This window comes from Micropterus dolomieu, linkage group LG04 (assembly GCF_021292245.1).
Source record: "Micropterus dolomieu isolate WLL.071019.BEF.003 ecotype Adirondacks linkage group LG04, ASM2129224v1, whole genome shotgun sequence".
Taxonomy (NCBI): Eukaryota; Metazoa; Chordata; class Actinopteri; order Centrarchiformes; family Centrarchidae; genus Micropterus; species Micropterus dolomieu.
Genome location: NC_060153.1, coordinates 34,023,595 through 34,023,899, shown reverse-complemented (window position 1 = coordinate 34,023,899; position 305 = coordinate 34,023,595). Strand labels below are relative to the sequence as shown.

Sequence of the window (305 nt, the reverse complement as noted above, 5' to 3'; positions counted from 1 at the left end):
TGTGTGTGTGTGTGTGTGTGTGTGGTACCTTCTGCAGGTAAGGAACCAGCAGGCCTGTTTGTTAATGTGGGGTTCTGTGTTTGGGGTTCTGTGTGTGTTTGGTACCTTCTCCAGGGACGGAACCAGCAGGCCTGTTTGTTAATGTGGGGTTCTGTGTTTGGGGTTCTGTGTCTGTGTGTGTGTGTGTATGTGTGTGTGTGTGTGTGGGGTACCTTCTGCAGGTAAGGAACCAGCAGGCCTGTTTGTTAATGTGGGGTTCTGTGTGTTTGGGGTTCTGTGTCTGTGTGTGTGTGTGTGTGTGTGTG

General features: G+C 50.8%; 1 protein-coding gene across 1 annotated transcript in view; it reads right to left on the bottom strand.

Moving 5' to 3' along the window:
- Window positions 1-305, bottom strand: part of LOC123970314 (son of sevenless homolog 1-like) — a 35,518-nt gene that overhangs the window by 34,055 nt on the left and 1,158 nt on the right.